Here is a 25,902-nt window from a genome sequence, read left to right as displayed (position 1 = left end):
ATATTTCTGATACCCTGTTGCCGAACCCTGCCTATACTTTAGACTCCGCCTCTGCCTCCTGAATCTGTACTTTATCTGTCCGTGTGTTTACGACCTGGCTTGTCCGACCTCGAGAACCGACCTTACTGTTTGAGGCGGTTTCCAGTCCTGGTAGTGACACTCCCCCTTGAGTGTCACTCTCGTTCCTTCTCTCAGCCTGACTCCTCCTTTCGGGAGAGTCTAGAAGGAATTGTGCAGGACTCCTTACTACTCTGAGGCCCAACCCTCTGTATATTACTGTTTGCACCAAAACACTCTTACTTCCCAGGTGACCAGAGGTTAGCTTATATATCTGATTATCGGTGATACTGCAGATCATCTATAATCTGGTATATATCTGTATTCCCAGTGATACTGCAGATCACCGGTAATCAGATCCTCTCTGTGTTACACCGATCGTTACAGCTAGGTACTGAATCAGAAAGCAGAGGGATAGTCAGGAAAGCAACAGGTCATAACAAATATCAAACAATGCCTAGTCTTGGGTGTGAGGTCCGTGGTCTCTACACCCTGAAACTAGTCTGATGTATAACAGAATGATAATACAAGTTCCCTAGTCTTGGGTGTGAGTTCCGTGGTCTCTACACCCTGGAACTAGTCTGAAGTATAACAGAATGATAATACAAGTTCCCTAGTCTTGGGTGTGAGGTCCGTGGTCTCTACACCCTGGAACTAGTCTGAAGTATAACAGAATGATAACACAAGTAATCTGGCTCAGTGTGAATTCCCAGGTCCTCCTGGTTCAAACACACCGTTGGATCTGGCTAAGGTCTGAGTGCTTCCACGTAGTGATCGCAACGGCAGACAACCAGCAACTGACAAGCAGGCTGTATATATAGTTGCAGGACTCTGCCGCCCCGCTCGAGCCACTCAGCCAATCAGGGGTCCAGCAGGAATCAGCTGATCATCCTGATCAGCTGACACATCTCCTGCTGGCATAAAGGTCCTGACTTCTGGCGCGCGCGCGTAGCTCTCCATCCAGGTGCACTAGAGATCCCAGCCGACCCAGACATGCGTTGCTGCGCGGAAACCGCCGTGCCGGACGCGGAATAAGCCGCCCCGCCACCAGCACACGCGGCGGCCTCTCCGCGTTTTCTCACAGTATCCCCCCTGAGGAGTGGACTCCGGACACTTCCCACCAGGCTTTCCAGGATGTGGGTCTAGAATCTTTTCGGTCTCCCATTCCGATTGGTCTTTTACCATCACAGGGAGGGAGGGAGGGAAATCCACATGCACTGCTGGCTTCAACAGAGACACATGGACTGATCTTACACCTCTCATACTGGCTGGGAGATCGACAGCATAGGTGACAAAATTAACTTTCCTGGTCACTGGGGATGGTCCTATGAATGTAGGACCCAGTTTGGGTGATGCTCGCTTCAGGGCCCCATGCCGAGAGGATACGTACACCATGTCCCCAGGGGAAAACTCCCACTCTACAGACTTTCTCTTATTAGTCTGATTTTTCTGCGTCCGGGGTTTCCTTGACACTGGTAAATGTTGTAAAGTACCCGGTGAGGTCTGACTAGATGTTTTGCCCTCTAGAATGTCTCGCTGGCAAGGGCCCAGATTAGGCATCCAGTCCTCCACCGTCTCCGCAGGTGCCCTGACCACCTTCCGAGGTAGGCCGGTCTCAGGCTCGGAACATTTAATTAAAGCTTCGGCTTTGACCTGCACTGCCACTTTTCCGACCTGTATCTTGGTAGCACCAACCCCAACTCTCCCCAAACAATGCCGATGACAATGGGCTGACCATTTCAGTAACTGTCCTGAAGCCCAGTCAATGTGTGGGGAATGGATTTGCAACCAGGGCATACGAAGAACAATGGTGGAGGTTGCCATGGGCATCACCAGGAACTGTAATCTCTCTTCATCTCACGCCCCTAAGCAACATGACAACCCGGGGGATTGGAAGAGAGTTTGACCACTCTGCAACGGAGAGTCATCCACTGCAGTGACCAGAATCTGCCGGTCTAATGGAACCAGGGGTATCCCCAATTTTTTTACAAGATCGTAATCTATGAGATTTGCTGCAGAACCGGAGTCCACAACGGCTTCTGCGGAACTAGTCTGACCCTCCCATGTAATAGAGCAGGGAAGGAGCAGACGATCATTGTTTGGAGGTAACGACTGTTCGCTTCTGGTGTTGACCAACCCCAAACGGCAGCATTCTCCTGGCCCCTCAGCACCATATAGATCGCATTTTCTTGGCCTTTTGTAACCCTTCTTCACCTGACTCAGCCCTGTATATCCGATTTGCATCGGCTCGTCAGAGGGTGACGAAGATCGAGAAGGGTTGTCTGAGATAGACCTTACAGCATTCCTACCACAAATCTGTTTCTGGTAGCGCAAACGGCGATCTATCTGCACGGCTAAAGAAATTGCCTCATCTACAGATTTGGGCTCAGAATGTTCTATCATTACGTCATGGATTGCATCTGACAATCCTGCCAAAAAACAGTCCAATAGTGCAAATGACCCCCATCTCGCAGATACTGCCCATTTCCTGAACTCAGCAGCGTAATTTTCAACCGGACTCTTGCCCTGCCGCAATGTCTTGAGCTTCCGTTCAGCGGTAGAAGCAATGTCCGGATCATCATAAATTATAGCCATTGCTTTAAAAAATTCCTCAACCGAGGCCAGGGCCTCATGCCCTGTCGGGAGACTATACGCCCAGGTCTGGGAATCCCCTGACAACAGAGTATCAATAAACGTAATTCTCTGTGCCTCGGTTCCAGACGAATTAGGCCTCAACTCAAAGTATGATAACACTCTATTTCTAAAATTCTGAAAGTCAGATCTATGGCCAGAAAACCTTTCAGGTATGGACATACAGATGTCCGTGACTAGAGGAGATCGCACTGAGTTTATAGCTGATTGAAGTTCCTGAATAGCCCCAAATAGCTGGCTAATCTGGGTCTGTTGGTTCAAAACTGCCCCGGAAAGATTGTTTACCGCGGCGGTCAGGACTTTAACATGACCATACAGTGCGTACATTTGGTTTTGGCCTGCCGTTCTGTAACGATAGGTGTCTGCACGCAGAGAGAATCTGATTTTTGGCGATCTGCAGTATCACCAAGAATACAGATTTATACCTGATTATGGATGATCTGCAGAATCACCAATAATACAGATATAGTGCTAACCTCTAGACACCTTTAGATATATATAGTGAGTGTTTGGTGTAACAGTATAACTTTGGGTAACCCACCTGATGAACAGGTGACCCTAAGCAGTACAGAAGACACTGCTATAAAGAGTACAGAAACCTTCCAGCAGCCTGAGACTCTCCAAGGGGTGGAGTCAGGCTGAAGGTAGGAAGGACCAGAGAGTGAGTGACACCTGAAGGTGGATGTCACTGACTGATCTTGGAGACTATCTCTTAAGTAGAGAGAGATAGCTCTCGTGGTCAGGCAAGCCAGGTCGGCAACACAGAGACAGATAAGGTACAAAGACAGAAGGCTGATTCGGTATCCAAGTCAGGCAAGGTTTTGCAACGTGATAACAGATATGCGAGGTGCCAAATCAGAAAGCAAAGGGATAGTCAGGAAAGCAACAGGTCATAACAAATATCAAACAATGCCTAGTCTTGGGTGTGAGGTCTGTGGTCTCTACACCCTGGAACTAGTCTGATGTATAACAGAATGATGATACAAGTTCCCTAGTCTTGGGTGTGCGTTCCATGGTCTCTACACCCTGGAACTAGTCTGAAGTATAACAGAATGATAGTACAAGTTCCCTAGTCTTGGGTGTGAGGTCCGTGGTCTCTACAACCTGGAACTAGTCTGAAGTATAACAGAATGATAACACAAGTAATCTGGCTCAGTGTGAATTCCTAGGTCCTCCTGGTTCAAACACACTGTTGGATCTGACTAAGGTCTGAGTGCTTCCACGTAGTGATCGCAACGGCAGACAACCAGCAACTGACAAGCAGGCTGTATATATAGTTGCAGGACTCTGCCGCCCCGCCCGAGCCACTCAGCCAATCAGGAGTCCAGCAGGAATCAGCTGATCATCCTGATCAGCTGACACATCTCCTGCTGGCATAAAGGTCCTGACTTCTGGCGCACGCGCGTAGCTCTCCATCCAGGTGCACTAGAGATCCCAGCCGACCCAGACATGCATTGCTGCGTGGAAAACGCTGTGCCAGACGCGGAATCAGCCGCCCCGCCGCCAGCACACGCGGCGGCCTCTCCGTGTTTTCTCACAGTAGCATATCAAGCAATAATCACAAAACATAAAGAAAATACAGGAGAAAATCAGATATCCACATGGAACACAGACAGCCATTTCTTCCATATCTTATAAACATTTTTGACCAACTCACATTATTTAGTAAAAAATAAATAAATGATCTATCAGTTGCATACTAAAAAAATGCCTGATAACAAGATTTCAGTTCTAGCTGATACAATAAGAAAAAGTTGCCACTAGATGTCAGCAAAACATAAGGTAAACATACAAATGAATCCATAGCACAGTGGCGCAGTTAAAAGGGAATGCAGAGGTTGCCACCACACCTGAGCGCCTGGACCGAGGGACCAATGTAGATCCTGCCTTCAGCCTGCTGCATCAAATCTTTATTGCTATTATTGCAAAACAAAAGTTTGGCTTCTTAAAACAGAAGGACTTTGTGATAATTCAGGTTGGAGTGAACATATGATGTCTCCCACGATGCATCACTGCTGAATATGCAAGTTATCCCTTGCAGCCCATTACACATTCCAATGAGTTCTGGTTCACCATGAGCATGCTGGGTAGTCTGTAACTCTTGGTATTATAGGAGTAATGATCACTTGCATACATGATTTGTATAGTAGTAGCATTTAATAAACCATTCCCCTCCCCTGCTTAGTTCTCTGTCACATTGCATCAGTCCCTAGAAAACAGTTCTGGGCATGCTGTATCCTAATGGTTATAAATATAGTGCGGGGGCTCAGCAATGTGAACTGAAAATAAACATATGCGATAATAAATTGTATGTGCAGTACTAATGGTAAATAGTAGCATAGGACATAGGACTAATGGTAAATAGTAGCATAGGACAGAGACACATAACATATGTTTATTTTAAATTCAAGATCTGAATTTTTAAGACTAAATTCTAAACAGAAGCCATGACAATCTGATACAGAATTTCTTTCATTCTGTTTAAAAAACAGAAGTGATGACCCTTTGAACTTTTCAGCTCTATAACTTTAGCATTGTAGTTTCCTCATCCAGATAAATATTTTTATTTACTTTTCGGGACATCTGCTAAATCATTCTTTCGAATCTGATCAGAAAGAGTTCTGTTGGGCACCATAAACCGCAGGCCAATTACCAATCAATTTCAGCATGAAATCTTTCGGGAATTGGTCTAGTGGCACTCAGCGCTGTCTCCCCAGTGTAAAATGCCCATACATGAACACTTTACCTAGAAAAAAGGCAAAGCAGTTCCTGCGCTTGGCTATGCAGTGTGGCCCTTTAAATATTGCACTATTGGTGCAGCTCTCAGAACTGGGTGGTGCCAGTCACTGTACAAAAAGACAAAAAAGGAGGGTGGGAAAGAGCGCTCCAATGGTGCATTACCTCAAGTGTCAAATAAAAGCACGCTTTAAGGTCAAACTTACAAATAAGTAGTGGAGATAGCGCTTTCAAGTGGCCGCCAGTGGATCACCTCGTTCTGCTTGACCTGGCCAGGGCTAGCAGTGTAGATGGTACGCTGAGGGAGATCTCGCTGTGTGCCGTCTACGTCACTACCGGTTTAGGCGCTTGCCCGTGCCCTCTTCTGGTGACGACATACGGCTAGTCGGCAGCTTTACATAGAGTAGCATCGAACATCGCCCCTGGTTACCAGTAACCACGGGGTGGAGAACTAAAACAACAACTTATAATATGCACTCGCACCGTTCATATGTGTGTACTCACTACACCATGTTACTGAACATCCCGATCATACGAGATTTCAGTGGTGACCAAATGTGTGCCCTCAGAAGTCGGTATAGGCAGATAGTGTCCACCATGAAGGTGGCCACTAACACATACACAATAATATAAGCCGCAAGAAAGGTCTATATGGTGACTACATAGATTCATTTAGTAGAGAGTATAAGTAAGACCTTACTGCGGGCAGACCTTACTATGGGTGGACACTAGACACATCAAAGTGCCCCATAGAAAGTGATAAGCGCCCAGCTGGCAGTATACAAATTATATATATATGTGGGTTACAAACACATTTTTGAAAAAAATCAAAAAAGAAAGAACCATCTGATAAAAAATGCCGGAATGTGAACTCACAAGACTATTTACGATTGATCGGGCATATGTAGCCCTATTGATGACTGGAGACATAAAATGCGATCCTACTGCGGACCAGGGGCGCATATTTAACTTGGATGTGTGTAAACATCCTGTATCTTAAAATATAGATAAAAATACATGCTATAAAAATATTATTATTTATATATAAAAAAAATATTTATGAAAATGAAGAACTTGTATTGCAACAAAATACATTCTCTAAGCTAGTACCACCTAGTGGTCTGCTGAGGAATTTATATAGCAATAAAACCTCACTGCATATTGAATACTTATATTTTTATAAATGGGACTAGTAATAGGGGTGAAGGATGAACTATCACGTGGTCTTCTTAAGTGTAGATCCTTACAGTTTTGATAGAGAGCTACTGTAAGGATCTGCACTTAAGAAGACCACGAGATTGTTCATCCTTCACCCCTATTACTAGTCCCATTTATAAAAATATAAGTATTCAATATGCAGTGAGGTTTTATTGCTATATAAATTTCTCAGCAGACCACTAGGTGGTACTAGCTTAGAGAATGTATTTTGTTGCAATACAAGTTCTTCATTTTCATAAATATTTTTTTTATATATAAATAATAATATTTTTATAGCATGTATTTTTATCTTTATTTTTAAGATACAGGATGTTTACACACATCCAAGTTACATATGCGTCCCTGGTCCGCAGTAGGATCGCATTTTATGTCTCCAGTCATCAATAGGGCTACATATGCCCGATCAATCGTAAATAGTCTTGGGAGTTCACATTCCGGCATTTTTTATCAGATAGTTCTTTCTTTTTTGATTTTTACAAAAATGTGTTTGTAACCCACATATATATAATTTGTATACTGCTAACTAGGCACTTATCACTTTCTATGGGGCACTTTGATGTGTCTAGTGTCCACCCATAGTAAGGTCTGCCCGCAGTAAGGTCTTACTTATACTCTCTACTAAATGAATCTATGTAGTCACCATATAGACCTTTCTTGCGGCTTATATTATCATGTATGTGTTAGTGTCCACCTTCATGGTGGACACTATCTGCCTATACCGACTTCTGAGGGCACACATTTGGTCACCACTGAAATCTCGTATGATTGAGATGTTCAGTAACATGCTGTAGTGAGTACACACATATGAACTGTGCGAGTGCATATTAGTTAAAAGACAGATTTCTATTATTATTTTTATTGCTATTTTAAATGATTAGAATAAAGTTGTTGTTTTAGTTCTCCACCCCGTGGTTAGTGGTAACCAGGGGCGATGTTAGATGCTACTCTATGTAAAGCTGCCATCTAGCCGTATGTCGACACCAGAAGAAGGTGTGGCTAAGAACCAAAACCGGTAGTGACGTAGATGGCACACAGCGCACTGCTCCCCGCCGAGCGAGATCTCCCTCAGCGTATCATCTACACTTCTAGCCCTGGCCAGGTGAAGCAAAACGAGGTGATCCACTGGCGGCCACTTGAAAGCACTATCTCCACTACTTAATTGTAAGTTTGACCTTAAAGCGTGCTTTTATTTGACACTTGAGGTAATGCACCCTTGGAGCGCTCTCTCCCACCCCCCTTTTTTGTCTACGAACACTTTACCTGTTGGTGTGCTGCGCTTTCTCTATCCTCTTCCACAAATACACGCAGCCCACGTGGTTGCCGGCGTATACGTCGTGGGCACGTGTGTAACATTAAACAAGCACCCGTGTGCAATACCGCAGCAACCACGTGGGGCGTGTGTATGTGTGGGAGAGTGCTGAGATGGAGCCAGCAGTGGACACTGACCGGATAAAGTATTAATTCACGGGGAACATTTTACACTAGGGCTACAGCGCCGGGGTTACCGCTGCTTGTCCCAATATCGCACTCCGTTACCACCGCACACCCAATTGAGCACGTCAGCCTGACATCTTGCAGCATGTCTGATTGGTACATGCAACCAATTTTAGCCGAAACTTGGTTGCATTGCTAATCAGGCATGCTCTGGGCTGCACCAATTTTCATCCGCCAACAAACCAGGTGGTGGATGGGCCGCCAAGTCGCCTGATGTATGGTCACCTTTAGACTGTCTCATTGGCATAGATAGCAGAACTATTTTTTTAACACTTGCTTTAAAGCAAAACAGAAAGGGACTTTATACAATTTCTCAGTAGGACTACTGTAGTACTCTATGTATCTAAGTTAATTTAATCATGTAACATGTCAGTTCGGGTATCTTTATCAGTCTACATACTTGAAAGTGTGTATTTTGTGTACGTTTTCAGATTTAGGTTTTCCTAAGAGATGGGATATATAGTCCAGCCTATGGCCGCACATTAAATTTCAAGATACCCACTGAAGGCCCTGACCTTGTAACCCAACTATGACCAATACTCATGCAACATTATAATAACTAACATTTTAATTATTTACTGGCTTTGGGTTCTCAAGTTTTCACAGGAAAATGTATTTCCCCCAAAAAAGCTGAGGTCAATACTAAGCTACAGATAACAGCCTGGCCATTCTCCACTGGATTAGGCAACAGTCTCAAGTCTGAAGATTCTCTGCAAAGCATACCAGCTGATTCCTGTTGGAAGACTTTATCAAGTCACTTGCTGATGGCATTAGCAATGCTATACACGGGTCCCCAGCCTACTTACCCTTACCTATAACAGATGGTAGTCAATCCAGATAAATTACTGTATGGGACTTTACCAGCCAAGGCAGTTACTGACACTTCATTTAACGTTTTTATACCTTACATTTATATTACGTAGAACAGTGTTTCTCAACATTATTACAGCATGTACCCCTTTACAAGAGGTAGGGTTTGCTGAGTACCCCATATTGTGAATAACAGCATCTCAAGTACCCCTTGATGCAGATATATTTGTTAGAAATACACAATATTTCAGTGTACATTCTTTTTAAACATTCTTTCAGGGTAGGTGCACACATAACATAACATGAAAGGCCGCATTTTATGTCAGGTTTCATTTTTTTGTGTGCGTTTTTTGTGCCTTTTTGCTGCGTTTTTGTTGCGTTTGCGTTAGCTTTTTTTTTTTTTTACCACAGATGCAGTTTTCACGCATTTTGCATGCGTTTTTATGTGTTTGCGGTTCATATATACAAAACGCATATGCGTTTTTCATGTGTTTTTCATGCGTTTTTCTTTTGCGTCTTATGCAAATCACTAGGAAGACAACAGGAAGCGGAAATAAATCAGAAAACATTTTTTCTTTTACCAAAAACGCATGGAAAATGCATACCTTTGCGTTTCCATTGACTTTCATTATATGGGGTTTTTTTCATGTTTTTTTTTAAGATTATGGAACAAAACCAGCGTTTTTGAAAATACACGCATCAAAAACGCATATGCGTTTTTTCCTGCAGCCCATGGATTTTCATTAGCAGGAAAAACGCAGCATTTTTGGCAACGCTAGCGTTTCTGCTAAGTATGCACCTAACCTCATGCTTTTAGTTAACTAAAAATACGTATTTGGCTTATAATTTGGCGTATTTTAAATAAATAAAAAAAAATCACTGTAATTGAGTAACTTAGAAAAGTTCAAGTACCCCCTAAACCCAGCCCAAGTATCCCCATGGGTACATATTTAACCTGTTGAGAACTTAGGACTTAGAGTACCTCCAGTAAAAATTAGCTCATTATAAATGTATTCTTCATTGTCCCTAACAGGGGATTGGCTGTTAAACAGGTGAATAACTCACCCGTTCGCCATGCAATTATCATTAATGTTAAACCCTGCCCCTTTGGTTAAAAGCTGCCATAGCTTTGTTTCTCCTATAGGTTACAGCCATCAGTCACCTGTTGGTGGGCGCAGTGGGAAATATTTGTTGGACATTATATCTTACTGGGACCTCTAGTACTGCAAATTCACCTTTGTTTATGATACATTTGACTTTTTGTTTCAATCATGTTATTAATTTTCAAAGAGTGAACATCGACTAAACATTGACCATGGTCATAAAGCCCCATCTACACGATACGATTCTTTGTACGATTCTATTACGATTCTATTAACGATCCGATTAAATCGACATGTCCGATCGGGATTCGATTCAATTCAATTTGATTTGCCATTGTTTTGCAAATGGCAAATTGAATTGAATCGAATCCCTATCGGACATGTTGGATTTAATCGGATCGTAAATAGAATCAAAGAATCGTATTGTGTAGATGGGGCTTAAGAAATACAAAACATGGCCATTTTAACAGAAAGGCACATAAGCAAACAATGTATAAACCTGTGCTGTCCCCCCTCCCCATATGGCTTCCCTGGTGATCTAGGGCTTTCCCTCCAATATAGCTTCTCTGGTGGTCTAGAGTGGGCCAAACATAATGCAAAGTGGGTCCAAATTTGATGGCTCTGAGGGCCAGAGTTTGACATATATGCTTTAAGGCATATCATGAGTGTTTTTCTTGTAGGATATGATAATCCTAGAAGGTCATTTGTTTTTTCTTAACACAACAACATAATTTTGGATACATTTTCTCAATAAATGAATGAAAAAGCCTAATCTAATTTTTTTAATTGTTACTATGGGCAAGCCGAAATACATATACAGTGGGATCCAAAAGTTTGGGCAACCTTGTTAATCGTCATGATTTTCCTGTATAAATCGTTAGTTGTTACGACAAAAAATGTCAGTTAAATTTATCATATAGGAGACACACAAAGTGATATTTGAGAAGTGAAATTAAGTTTATTGGATTTACAGAAAGTTTACATTAATTGTTTAAACAAAATTAGGCAGGTGCATAAATTTGGGCACCACAAAAAAGAAATGAAATCAATATTTAGTAGATCCTCTTTTTTCAGAAATTACAGCCTCCAAACGCTTTTTTTAGGTTCCAATGAGAGTCTGGATTCTGGTTGAAGGTATTTTGGTCCATTCCTCTTTACAAAACATGCAACACAAACAAACAGGATATCAAACCCAGTACTATATAGCAATATATAGCGCCCGTCTCACCTTAGTGATCAGACAATGCAAAAGTGTTAAAGAAAGGAAGCTCTGGGCTAACTTCTATGTATATATAATTAATTAATTTATTGGTAATTCATGATGAAAAAAAAAGACAGACAAACATTTATAAAAATACCCCCCTAAAAACAAATTCCAAACTGGCCAGCATCAAGCATATGTCCCTATGTAGGAGTGCACTCCCTGCATTAACAGGTATCCATCATGCATGCATGTATTTTTCTTCAGGCCCAGTTAGAATTAAAATGGTGACCACCAATATCCAGATCAGGCTCACTTGGTTCTCTTCAACTCTGACCCCGTGTGCATATTCAGCACGCCTCTCTGTATAGATACGCAACCATTACTGACACCCAAAAGATATGTCAAACCTCTACCGGACTTTCCGCATTGACTCTAGGATGTTGCTACTTCATAGCCATATAGAGCAGTTATGGCAGACGGATTTCCGCTCACCGCGCGATTCCTCACGTACCTCAAACAGGTCTACGTGGTGCGGGAGCTGATGATCCCAGCCTATGCTGCATACATACTTTGTTTTGGCGTAGAGTGGAAAGAGGCCGTTCACAGCGAGTTTGCAGAGCGGAGGCCAGGAGGAAGGTTGCGGAGGCACGGGGAACAGAGAACACGCCCACCGGACATCGGACGTCACACGCACGTGACGCGTTTCATCCCAAACAGGATTTCATCAGACGTACTTTCTTTAACACTTTTGCATTGTCTGATCACTAAGGTGAGACGGGCGCTATATATTGCTATATAGTATTGGGTTTGATATCCTGTTTGTTTGTGTTGCTTCTATTTGAATTATAATACAGTTGATATCCCCACTTAATAATAATTTCATTATTTATGGTTATTTGAATATTGCTTAATTGGTGCAATGGCTTATGTACCGGTGTACCGGTGTTTGATGCGGACAGGGAGATGAGTGATGCTTTTGATGGGGTGGAGGAGGAATTCGCTGGGGAAGACAAGTTAATGCTTGTACGTTTGTTTAGATAGCATCAGCGAATAGCAATGAAAGTAGTAAGGAAGAGATTAGAAATTATTAGTATGGATAGATACATTGAGAAGCAGATCATACCAAGAGGAATTAGGGAGAGGGTTATCCCGGCCGAACACCTTCAGACTCTACGCATGTTACCAGACTGGGAATTGGAATGTAAGGCCCATGGGCTAAGGATTATGAAAATTTTTGTGAAGGAGGAGAAAATACAAATTATAGATATTGAAAAGGAATTAGAAATGAGTGCTCTAAAATTAAATGAATACAAAGTGAATGACTGCTTCAGGGAATTAAATGATAAACTGAAGCGGGAGGTAGAAAAAGAACAGGAGAAAATTAGAAAAGCTAAGGACAAAAAGTTTATGAGGGATGTTGAGGACTACAAAAGAGGAGATATATTTAATCTAGGTGGACGCAAGTATGGTACGAAGCGGGGAGTCGGAAGGAGAGTCGGCTGGGGTAGCAACTCTGAGGAATCGGGTGCTGAATCCTCGGGGGCTGAGGGGAACCCCAAACAACAAGGAATTCTGAAAAGGAATAGAAATAGAAGGAATAAGGAAAACAAAAAGAGGGATAATAAATCAAATAAGAACAGTGATTTTTTAGACGAAGACGAAGAAGAAGAGGCAAACGAGGAAGGGGGCGCAGGCATGTCAACGAGAGCGAACAACCGATCGGGGAGGTAGAGTCGGCGGGGTGTCCCGATAACTTGGATGTAATTAATTACAGATAAGGAAATCGGGGACCTCACTGACTACCAATACCTACCGAAAAGAGACAGCTGGGAATACCCTCTTGTCCGCACGTAGCTCACACTTACCATCTCAGAAGAGGGCTGTTCCTACTGGACAGTTCCTACGATTAAGACGGAATTGTTCTGATTTGGATACCTTCAAAAAGGAGGCTAAGGAATTAGGTGTGAGATTGCAGACAAGGGGGTACCCCGGCAAAATTGTTAGGTCTGCCTATCAAAAAGCCCTAATGAGGGAGAGATCCACCCTTTTGGGATCAAAGGTCGATTCCCAGAGATGTGCACCTGCCCCACGTGGACACAATGCTGAAGCTGGTGTTTCAAGGGTCATATTGACATATGGGGCGCATTTTAAAGAAATAAGTGCAATTTTGAATAGACATTGGCACCTCCTAGGGAGGGATTCTATTGTGGCAAAAATTGTGGGGGATTACCCCCATGTAGCTGCTAGAAGAAGTGCCAATTTGAATGACCTGCTAGTGAGCAGTGAGTTCGGCTGGGACAGGTGCACTAGGAAAGTGACAGGAAAGAAAGGTATGTTCAGATGTGCCGGATGTGATATCTGCAGATATGTATTGATGGGCAGTAAATTTCACAATTTTGACCGATCACAAGAGTTTTACGTTAATGACAGAATTGATTGCAACACAGAGCGAGTTGTGTATCAAATTCGTTGCCCATGTGATAAAATTTACGTGGGGAAAACGTACAGGGCATTAAATGCCCGTATAAAGGAGCATGTAGCAAATATAAGAAACCCCAATGTGGATAAAAAGAAGCTAAATCCCATGGTCTTGCATTTTAAAACTTGCCATGACGCAAATCCTAGAGGCTTGCAGGTCATGGGTATCTATAGATTAACCACTTAACATCTCAGTCGTTTTCAGCTTATGCCTCCGAGCAATGTTCACCTCCCATTCATTAGCCTATAACTTTATCACTACTTATCACAATGAACTGATCTATATCTTGTTTTTTCCGCCACCAATTAGGCTTTCTTTGGGGGGTACATTTTGCTAAGAGCCACTTTACTGTAAATGCATTTTAACAGGAAGAATAAGAAAAAAAATGAAAAAATTCATTATTTGTCAGTTTTCGGCCATTATAGTTTTAAAATAATACATGCCTCCATAATTAAAACCCACGTATTGTTATTGCCCATTTGTCACGGTTATTTCACCATTTAAATTATGTCCCTATCACAATGTATCGCGACAATATTTTATTTGGAAATAAAAGAGCATTTTTTCCGTTTTGCATACATCACTATTTACAAGCTTATAAAAAAAAAATAGAGAGAAATATTTCATCTTTACATAGATATTTAAAAAGTTTAGACCCTTAGGTAAATATTTATGTGTTTGTTTTTTTTTATAGTAATGTTTTTTTTGTTTTTTTTTATTAAACATTTTATGTGGGCATTTTTGGGAGGGTGGGTTTTAAAAGTGTTTTATTTGGGGAAATATTGGTGTATTGTAATGTTTTTGGGCATTTACATGTAGTTTTACTTTTTGGCCACAAGATGGCAATCTCGATTTTTTTACATGACGTCACTCTAAGCGTACAATGTACGCTTAGAGGGACACAGCTTCAGAAAGAGCGAAGCTTCCGAGAGAAGCTGTCGCTTTTTCAGCGGGGGAGAGGAATCAATGATCGGGCTCCCCAGCCCGATACATTGATTCCGTGGCTACCGACTCCGCGGCCGGGAGTGCGCGTGCACGCGCGCGATCGGCCGCGGGAGCGCGCCTGTCCTCCTTGACGTTTTTATACGTCAAGGAGGACAAAGTGGTTAAATATCAGCTTGAGAAGAGGGGACTTTGACTCGGAATTGAGAAAGAAAGAATCTGAATTGATTTATAAATGTGGAAGCTTAATGCCATCTGGTCTCAACAAAGACCTGAATATGAAGGTCTTCTTATAGCATTGGAATCTTCTACCCGTTGAGAGGTCCACAGATTTATGTCCGTTTTTCGGCCCGGTTGCATATGGATAGATATGACGGGCAGCTGGAATTTTAACTGAACGATGTACCCGCAAGGGAATAAAAGCTGGTGCCCTTTAAGACGCTGTACGTCTGATGAAATCCTGTTTGGGATGAAACGCGTCACGTGCGTGTGACGTCCGATGTCCAGTGGGCGTGTTCTCTGTTCCCCGTGCCTCCGCAACCTTCCTCCTGGCCTCCGCTCTGCAAACTCACTGTGAACGGCCTCTTTCCACTCTACGCCAAAACAAAGTATGTATGCAGCATAGGCTGGGATCATCAGCTCCCGCACCACGTAGACCTGTTTGAGGTACATGAGGAATCGCGCGGTGAGCGGAAATCCGTCTGCCATAACTGCTCTATATGGCTATGAAGTAGCAACATCCTAGAGTCAATGCGGAAAGTCCGGTAGAGGTTTGACATATCTTTTGGGTGTCAGTAATGGTTGCGTATCTATACAGAGAGGCGTGCTGAATATGCACACGGGGTCAGAGTTGAAGAGAACCAAGTGAGCCTGATCTGGATATTGGTGGTCACCATTTTAATTCTAACTGGGCCTGAAGAAAAATACATGCATGCATGATGGATACCTGTTAATGCAGGGAGTGCACTCCTACATAGGGACATATGCTTGATGCTGGCCAGTTTGGAATTTGTTTTTAGGGGGGTATTTTTATAAATGTTTGTCTGTCTTTTTTTGCATCATGAATTACCAATAAATTAATTAATTATATATACATAGAAGTTAGCCCAGAGCTCCCTTTCTTTAACACTTTTGCATTGTCTTTACAAAACATCTCTAGTTCATTCAGGTCTGATGGCTTCCGAGCATGGACAGCTCACTTTAACTCACACCACAGATTTTCAATTACAGTGGCTTGCAAAAGTATTCGGCCCCCTTGAAGTTTTCCACATTTTGTCACATTACTGCCACAAACATGAATCAATTTTATTGGAATTTCACATGAAAGACCAATGCAAAGTGGTGTACATGTGAGAAGTGGAATGAAAATCATACATGATTCCAAACATTTTTTACAAATAAATAACTGCAAAGTGGGTTGTGCGTAATTATTCAGCCCCCTTTGGTCTGAGTGCAGTCAGTTGCCCATAGACATTGCCTAATGAGTGCAAATGACTAAATAGAGAGCACCTGTGAATAACCTAATGTCAGTACAAATACATCTGCTCTGTGACGGCCTCAGAGGTTGTCTAAGAGAATATTGGGAGCAACAACACCATGAAGTCCAAAGAACACACCGGACAGGTCAGGGATAAAGTTATTGAGAAATTTAAAGCAGGCTTAGGCTACAAAAAGATTTCTAAAGCCTTGAACATCCCACGGAGCACTGTTCAAGCGATCATTCAGAAATAGGAGTATGGCACAACTGTAAACCTACCAAGACAAGGCCGTCCACCTAAACTCACAGGCCGAACAAGGAGAGCACTGATCAGAAATGCAATCAAGAGGCCCATGGTGACTCTGGACGAGCTGCAGAGATCTACAGCTCAGGTGGGGGAATCTGTCCATAGGACAACTATTAGTCCTGCACTGCACAAAGTTGGCCTTTATGGAAGAGTGGCAAGAAGAAAGCCATTGTTAAGAGAAAAGAATAAGAAGTCCCGTTTGCAGTTTGCCACAAGCCATGTGGGGGACACAGCAAACATGTAGAAGAAAGCGCTCTGGTCAGATAAGACCAAAATGTAACGTTTTGGCCACAAAACTAACACTGCACATCACTCTGAACACACCATCCACACTGTCAAATATGGTGGTGGCAGCATCATGCTCTGGGGGTGCATCTCTTCAGCAGGGACAGGGAAGCTGGTCAGAGTTGATGGAAAGATGGACGGAGCCAAATACAGGGCAATCTTGGAAGAAAACCTCTTGGAGTCTGCAAAAGACTTGAGACTGGGGTGGAGGTTCACCTTCCAGCAGGACAACGACCCTAAACATAAAGCCAGGGCAACAATGGAATGGTTTAAAACAAAACATATCTATGTGTTACAATGGCCCAGCCAAAGTCCTGATCTAAATCCAATCTGTGGCACGATCTGAAAACTGCTGTTCACAAACGCTGTCCATCTAATCTGACTGAGCTGGAGCTGTTTTTGCAAAGATGAATGGGCAAGGATTTCGGTCTCTAGATGTGCAAAGCTGGTAGAGACATACCCTAAAAGATTGGCAGCTGTAATTGCAGCAAAAGGTGGTTCTACAAAGTATTGACTCAGGGGGCTGAACAATTATGCACACCCTACTTTGCAGTTATTTATTTTTAAAAAAATGTTTGGAATCATGTATGATTTTTGTTCCACTTCTCTCGTGTACACCACTTTGTATTGGTCTTTCATGTGGAATTCCAATAAAATTGATTCATGTTTGTGGCAGTAATGTGACAAAATGTGGAAAATTCAAGGGGGCCGAATACTTTTGCAAGCCACTGTATATCCAGTCTGGGGACTAAGATGGCCATTCCAGAACGTTGTACTTGTTCCTCTGCATGAATGCCTTAGTGCATTTTGAGCAGTGTTTAGAGTCGTTGTCTTGTTGAAAGATCTAGCCCTGGTGCAGCTTTAGCTTTGTCACTGATTCCTGGACATTGATCTCCAGAATCTGCTGATACTGAGTGGAATCCATACATCCCTCAACTTTGACAAGATTCCCAGTCCCTGCAATGGCCACACAGCCCCACAGCATGATGGAACCACCACCATATTTTACTGTAGGTAGCAGGTGTTTTTTTTTTTTTTTGGAATGGTGTGTTCTTTTCCTACATGCGTAACACCCCTTGTTATGCCCAAATAACTCAATTTTAGTTTCATCAGTCCACAGCACCTTATTCCAAAATGAAGCTGGCTTGTCCAAATGTGCTCTAGCATACCTCAAACACCTCTGTTTGAGCTGTGGGCGGAGAAAAGGCTTCCTCTGCATCACTCTCGCATACAATATCTCCTTGTGTAAAGTGCACTGGATGGTTGAACGCTGCACAGTGACTCCATCTGCAGCAAGATGATGTTGTAGGTCTTTGGTGCTGGTCTGTGGGTTGACTCTGACTGTTCTCACCATTTGTCGCTTCTGTCTACCTGAGATTTTTCTTGGTCTGCCACTTCGAGTCTTAACTTGAACTGAGCCTGTGGTCTTCCATTTCCTCAATATGTTCCTAACTGTGGAAACAGACAGCTGAAATCTCTGAGACAGCTTTCTGTATCCTTCCCCTAAACCATGATGATGAATAATCTTTGTTTTCAGATCATTTGAGAGTTGTTTTGAGACCCCCATGTTTGCTACTCTTCAGAGAAAATTAAAAGAGGAGGAGAACTTACAATTGACCCCCTTAAATACTCTTTCTCATAATTGAATTCACCTGGGTATGTAGGTCAGGGATCACTTAGCTTACCGAGCCAATTTGAGTTTCAATAATTAGTTATAAAATATTTTGGAATAAAAAAAAAGACAACAGTGCCCACATTTATGCACCTGCCTAATTTTAAACAATTATTGCTCACTTTCTGTAAATCCAATAAACATCATTTCACTTCTCAAATATCACTGTGTTTGTCTCCTATATGATATATTTAACTGGCATTTTTTATCGTAACAACCAACGATTTATACAGGAAAATTGTGACGATTAACAAGGTTGCCCAAACTTTCTCATCGCACTGTAGGTAAATTCTACCAGTAGCTATAGCAGCTGCTATGGGGCCCAGGAGCAAGTGGGATTTAGTGTGTCATTAACTTTCCTTTTTGTGCTACTTCACTGTGTTCCTGCTAGGTACATGTACTTAATTCAAGCAGCAAAGCTCAGGGGCTCTTATTCAATTCTTCTCCTAAGTTTTCCTGTAGGTGATATTTTCACACCCAATTAAACTGCTTTTTAAAGTGACACTGAAGCGGAAACAAAAACTTATGATATAATGAATTGGTTGTGTAGTATTGATAATTAATAGAACATTATTCGCAAAAAAAAAAATAGTGTCATAATTTTATTTTCAGGTATATTGCTTTTTTATAACATTATTATTATTATTTAGTATTTATATAGCGCCAACATCTTCCGCAGCGCTGTACAGAGTATATCGTCTTGTCACTAACTGTCCCTCAGAGGAGCTCACAATCTAGTATTGTATTATTCTCTAATAATTACAGTTTCCACAATACACTCAGTATTTTAAATGATTTCACAGAGCAGGCTAATGACACTTTGAACTTGTTTCTGCAGAAAAAAACATAAACAAAGAAGAAACAATGAGAGACAGTTGAGATAAGAGCTTCAAATGACAGTGCTGTCCAAGACTTTATAAAGTTGCAGAGCTCAGAGAAGCTCTTTTGCATAGCTAACAACTGAAGTTTCTTAACTCTTCCTGTACTGGAAAACAATATGAGACTCATATCTGTGCTAATAATGTTTCATTTCTTAGCAGTTCAATACATACAAATCATTATAACATACAGTGGGTTGCAAAAGTATTTGGCCCCCTTGAAGTTTTCCACATTTTGTCACATTACTGCCACAAACATGCATGAATTTTATTGGAATTCCATGTGAAAGACCAATACAAAGTGGTGTACATGTGAGAAGTGGATCAAAAATCATACATCATTCCAAACATTTGAAAAAAAACAAAATAACTGCAAAGTGGGGTGTGCGTAATTATTCGGCCCCCTGAGTCAATACTTTGTAGAACCACCTTTTGCTGCAATTACAGCTGCCAGTCTTTTAGGGTATGTCTCTACCAGCTTTGCACATCTAGAGACTGAAATCCTTGCCCATTCTTTTTTGCAAAACAGCTCCAGCTCAGTCAGATTAGATGGACAGCGTTTGTGAACAGCAGTTTTCAGATCTTGCCACAGATTCTCGATTGGATTTAGATCTGGACTTTGACTGGGCCATTGTAACACATAGATATGTTTTGTTTTAAACCATTCCATTGTTGCCCTGGCTTTATGTTTAGGGTCATTGTCTTGCTGGAAGGTGAACCTCTGCCCCAGTCTCAAGTCTTTTGCAGTCTCCAAGAGGTTTTCTTCCAAGTTTGCCCTGTATTTGGCTCCATCCATCTTCCCATCAACTCTGACCAGCTTCCCTGTCCCTGCTGAATAGATGCACCCCTCAAGCATGATGCTGCCACCACCATATTTGACAGTGGGGATGGTGTGTTCAGAGTGATGTGCAGTGTTAGTTTTCCGCCACACATAGCGTTTTGCATTTTGGCCACAGAGTTCCATTTTGGTCTTATCTGACCAGAGCACCTTCTTTCACATGGTTGCTGTGTCCCTCGCATGGCTTGTGGCAAACTGCAAACGGGACTTCTTATGCTTTCTGTTAACAATGCCTTTCTTCTTGCCACTCTTCCATAAAGGCCAACTTTGTACAGTGCATGACTAATAGTTGTCCTATGCACAGAGTCTCCCACCTGAGCTGTAGATCTCGGCAGCTCGTCCAGAGTCACCATGGGCCTCTTGACTGCATTTCTAATCAGCGCTCTCCTTGTTTGGCCTGTGAGTTTAAGTACACAGCCTTGTCTTGGTAGGTTTACAGTTGTGCCATACTCCTTCCATTTCTGAATGATCGCTTGAACAGTGCTCCGTGGGATGTTCAAGGCTTTGGAAATCTTTTTGTAGCCTAAGCCTGCTTTAAATTTCTCAATAACTTGATCCCTGACCTGTCTTGTGTCTTCTTTGGACTTCACGGTGTTGTTGCTCCCAATATTCTCTTAGACAACCTCTGAGGCCCTCACAGAGCAGCTGTATTTGTACTGACATTAGATTACACACAGGTGCACTCAATTTAGTCATTAGCACTCATCAGGCAATGTCTATAGACAACTGGCTGCACTCAGATCAAAGGGGGCCGAATAATTATGCACACACCACTTTGCAGTTATTTATTTGTAAAAAATGTTTGGAATCATGTATGATTTTCATTCCACTTCTCACGTGTACACCACTTTGTGTTGGTCTTTCATGTGGAATTCCAATAAAATTGAGTCATGTTTGTGGCAGTAATATGACAAAATGTGGAAAACTTTAAGGGGGCCCAATACTTTTGCAACCCACTGTAAGTTTATTTTCACTTCAGATTCCCTTTAAGCCACCGGAAAGCAAAAAAAAGAAAAAAGAAAAAAAGAAAAATCTGAGTATACTTCTGATGGTACTTTTTCACCTACATTTTGGTACTTTTTAAATTGCAAATTGCTGAAAAGTTACTTTAAACAGAATATGAAAAAATACAGTGGCTTGCAAAAGTATTCCGCCCCCTTGAAGTTTTCCACATTTTGTCACATTACTGCCACAAACATGAATCAATTTTATTGGAATTTCACATGAAAGACCAATACAAACTGCTGTACACGTAAGAAATGGAATGAATATCATATACGATTCCAAACATTTTTTTTTACAAATAAATAACTGCAAAGTGGGGTGTGCGTAATTATTCAGCACCTTTTGGTCTGAGTACAGTCAGTTTCCCATAGACATTGCCTGATGAGTGCTAATGACTAAATAGAGTGCACCTGTTAGAGGTTGTCTCAGAGAATATTGGGAGCAACAACACCATGAAGTCCAAAGAACACACCAGAGAGGTCAGGGATAAGGTTATTGAGAAATTTAAAGCAGGCTTAGGCTACAAAAAGATTTCCAAAACCTTGAACATCCCACGGAGCACTGTTCAAACGATCATTCAGAAATGGAAGAAGTATGGCACAACTGTAAACCTACCAAGACAAGGCCATCCACCTAAACTCACAGGCTGAACAAGGAGAGCGCTGATCAGAAATGCAATCAAGAGGCCCATGGTGACTCTGGACGAGCTGCAGAGATCTACAGCTCAGGTGGGGGAATCTGTCCATAGGACAACTATTAGTCATGCACTGCACAAAGTTGGCCTTCATGGAAGAGTGGCAAGAAGAAAGCCATTGTTAACAGAAAAGCATAAGAGGTCCTGTTTGCAGTTTGCCACAAGCCATCCCCTCTAAACACACCATCCCCACTGTCAAATATGGTGGTGGCAGCATCATGCTCGGGGGATGCATCTCTTCAGCAGGGACAGGGAAGCTGGTCAGAGTTAATGGGAAGATGGATGGAGCCAAATACAGGGCAATCTTGGAAGAAAACCTCTTGGAGACTGCAAAAGACTTGAGACTGGGTGTGATGGTTTACCTTCCAGCAGGACAACGACCCTAAACATAAAGCCAGGGCAACAATGGAAAGGTTTAAAACAAAACATATCCATGTGTTAGAATGGCTCAGCCAAAGTCCAGATCTAAATCCAATCGAGAATCTGTGGCAAGATCTGAAAACTGCTGTTCACAAACACTGTCCATCAAATGTGACTGAGCTGGAGCTGTTTTGCAAAGAAGAATAGGCAAGGATTTCAGTCTGTAGATGTGCAAAGCTGGTAGAGACATACCCTAAAAGACTGGCAGCAGTAATTGCAGCAAAAGGTGGTTCTACAAAGTATTGACTCAGGGGGCGAACAATTACGCACACCCCACTTTGCAGTTATTTATTTGTAAAAAATGTTTGGAATCATGTATGATTTTCGATACACTTCCCACATGTACACCACTTTGTATTGGTCTTTCATGTGGAATTCCAATAAAATTGATTCATGTTTGTAGCAGTCACTTGAAGAAATTAGCAGCGCTCAGTGGCTTGAAACAAAAAGAGGCACTTAAAATCACCATCCAGTAGTCTGGCAAGCGTCAAGTAGACTGTCCCAGAGTCTCAATAAGTTTCCTCAGTGCTCAGCCGACATGTCAAAAAGAGAGGAGACAAAAAGGCACATAGCGTAATCCTGTATTGCACAGAAAATGCCCGTCACCACATCCAGAGTGAAAGGACCACCTTGTGCTGGGACACACTCCCCCCTATGTGCCCGCACTCACCCGAACAGCCTCCAACAAATCCGGAGGTATGGATATACAGCGTAGTCAAGGGGATAGGGATCAATTCAATCCACCACAATCAGTTTCTATAACTCAAGGAAGCGCCATATAGTGTAAAATCATTTAATATAGTAAAGGTAAAAAAGTATCAAACTCACAAACGAAGGTAGTCAAAAGGCATGTAATCACATGAGTGATAGCAGTCCCGGGTAGCCGCTGCCTCAGATCCTCGTCACACACGCTGCCTCAGATCCTCGTCCTGGACTTCCTGATACTCCTGGTCACGTGACGTAGCTCCGCCCTATGCATTTCGTCATGAGAATGACTCATCAGGGGCTCACGTCACTACAACATCCACAGCTCCTATAACCCAACCCTAGGACCTCCTCTCGGTCTAGCTCCACCTATCGCTGAAGCAGAATCCTCCGCATGCCTGTGTATCAGCGTTCACCTCAGGGACAAGCTGCATATAATACATTACGGATAAGTCCACCATAACAACAACCACCATAGCAACATACATGATTGTCCGGCAGCGCTTCTTACACGTATCCTCATAAGGACCTGCCTAATCATATACAATACTGTATTTCACTATCTATCAAAAATGAAAACATTCTGTTTTTAACCACTTCAGCACCACAGGGTTTTTTGCTTAAAAACCAGAGCAATTTTCACATTTCAGCGCTCCTCCCATTCATTCACCAATAACGTTATTGCTACTCATCAGATGTAAATGATCTATATCTTGTTTTTTTTGCCACAAATTATGCTTTGTGAGGGTGATATTTGCTTTTAGTAATTATGTTATTATCTGTGCATTTTAAAGGGAAAAATGAGGAAAAAAAAGAAAAAATACACTATTTCTCCATTTCCATCCACTATAGTTTTCAAATAAACACTGTTACCATAGGTAAAACACACACATTCTATTTGCTAATTTGTCCTGGTTATCTCAACATTTAAATAATGTTCCTAGTACAATGTATGGCGAAAATATATTAGTTTCTGGTTTGTGTTTTTTGTTTTCTCATTATACTCTATCAGTAATTAAAAGCCCTTTTCTTCATGATTAACAGTAATACACTCTCATGGCATACATATTTTAAAAGCTAAGTCCCTAGGGTAACTATGTATTCTCTTTTCAATGCTGTCACTTTTGTTGTTTTTACAAGTATTTATTTGGGGGTATAGAGTACATGAAAATAACAGTTTTATTGCTTTTCATTCAGTTTTCCGGTAAAAAAAATCACATGACTTATCCCTCAGTTGTCAAACACCACAAAATCTATTCTCTCACTTGTCACGGTTAAAATGATACCCTATATACATAATCAGATAGCTTATTGGGCATACAGCACACTGTTTACCACAAGTACGCCTATCTACTCCCCTGAGCCCCAGGTTAAGTTCTGTGGGGAGTAGATAAGCGTAGCAAGGGTTTCAAAGTGGTTAAAGCATAAAAAGTAAATAAAACAAAATAAAATAAAAATAAAAATAAAAGAAAGAACAGCAACGGGGGACATCCCCACCGCTACATCATGAACCGCTGGCAGAGCAATGTCAGCAATCACGGCCCCAGCGCGAACATCCGCGATCGATGCGCTAGTGGGTGGGTGCAAAAACACACCAACACACATTGCATGTGTATGCAGCCACCCATCGCGCCGCCGCAATAACCCCGCCGGTTGCCGCTGCTTGACACCCTCCATCATAACCAGCTTCCTTCCAGTGACAAATACCAAAGGCTACAGTTAAAAAACTGAAATCTGATCCTGTACTGTATATACAGAATCAGTTATTCGCAATAAAACAGTTGATATCTAGATCAATGTTAAGACCTGATGGACTGAGAGTGTCCAGGTTAAAAATCCATCTCGTCTCCTTTTTTGACAGCTCCCTCACCTTATTGCAACCCCTCCAGTTGGGCATTAGTTTCTCAACTGCACAAAAGTGCATCTGGGTTGGGTCGCAGTGGTGTTTTGTTTTAAAATGGAGAGAGACACTATGTTGCTCAAAACCCTTCTTTATATTATTGATATGCTCCCCAATCCTCTCCTTTAGTGGTCTGGTCGTGCGGCCCACATATTGTAGGCCGCAATCACACCAGATCACGTACACCACAAAGGCGGTATTGCAACACATAAATTGACGAAATTTAAATAAGTTACCATTTGAACCTGAAACAATTTGATCTTGTCGGTGAGCGTTTGCCTCTCTGCAACATTTGCACCCCCGACAAGGGAAAAACCCGGCCGATTGCCATCCCAACATCTGTTTCTGTTCTGGTGGGGCCACACAACTAGGCGCAATCCGATTTTTTAAGGTGGGGGCTCGGCGGTAAATAAAATTGGGCTTAGTTGGTAAAATTCCCTTTAATAGATGGTCACTTTGGAGGATATTCCAATGTTTACGGAAAATTCTCTCCACCAATCTATAGTCTGTAGAGTAATCACTTAAAAAAGAGAAGGATTTTGAATCATCCCTCACTTTTTCTTTCTTAGTTTGAAGCAGGGCTCCTCTATCTCTTTCACCCACCTCTAACTGTATTTCTTCTAGCCAGGGTTCACTATAGCCTTTCTCCACAAATTTCGTTTTCAAAATGTCAGACTGTAAGTAGTAATCTTTTAGGTCAGAACAGTTTCTGCGAATTCTTGTAAACTGACCCTTTGGGACCCCCTTCAGCCACTGCGGGTGGTGACAACTTGTCACATCAATATAGGCATTTCGATCAGTGGGCTTAAAGAAACATTTTGTAGAGAAACCCTCACCTACCCTCGTGATACTAAGATCCAAGAAGTGTATAGTGTTGTTGTCACATTCTGCCGTTAATTGGATATTATCTCTAATCCTATTGATCTCACTAATAAATTCCTGAAAACTTACCTCATCCCCCCTCCAGAAGATCAAAAGGTCGTCAATATACCTTTTCCAAAGGGCGACCCTTGGCCCCCCTATTCT

This window comes from Hyperolius riggenbachi, chromosome 5 (genome assembly GCF_040937935.1).
Source record: "Hyperolius riggenbachi isolate aHypRig1 chromosome 5, aHypRig1.pri, whole genome shotgun sequence".
NCBI classification, from domain to species: Eukaryota; Metazoa; Chordata; class Amphibia; order Anura; family Hyperoliidae; genus Hyperolius; species Hyperolius riggenbachi.
Note: the sequence above shows the minus strand (reverse complement) of the source record.